This window comes from Vipera ursinii (assembly GCF_947247035.1).
Source record: "Vipera ursinii genome assembly, chromosome: 5".
Lineage (NCBI taxonomy): Eukaryota > Metazoa > Chordata > Lepidosauria > Squamata > Viperidae > Vipera > Vipera ursinii.
Genome location: NC_139518.1, coordinates 40,616,258 through 40,616,770, shown reverse-complemented (window position 1 = coordinate 40,616,770; position 513 = coordinate 40,616,258).

Genomic DNA, 513 nt, shown 5'->3' with positions numbered 1-513 from the left:
GCCCTTAATGCTCGAGCGTCCACTGCCTCGCTCCTACTTCCTTTCTCTAAGGCTCCAGCGCCTCCCATCCTTTGGGTGGGGGCCTCTACTCGTTTTGGCCCTGGGAGTCTTTTTAAAAAAGAATTTGCCTACCGTTCATTTATCATTATAATCGGGTTAGAAATAGCTCCTTGTAGAGCCCATATGAATACTTTGGTGTTAAACACGAGAATTACCTTTTATGGAAGGTAACCCTTCCATTTGTGGAAAAGGTTGGAGAAAGAAATAACGACTTCAACCCCAGAAGCTACACCGCCTCTTCTTATCCTCCCCATTCACAGGCTATTATTCGCAACTCCAAGGAGAAGAATCCTGGAACTTGTTGTTATTATTTGTTTTGGTTGATATATTTGATAGGATATAATTTATTTGATTCATACCTGCTGCAGGAGAAGAGACTTCCAGGGATTCACAGCATATCGACAATACAATAAAACGTTCACTGTAATCAATAGAAGTAGCAACAAATCATAC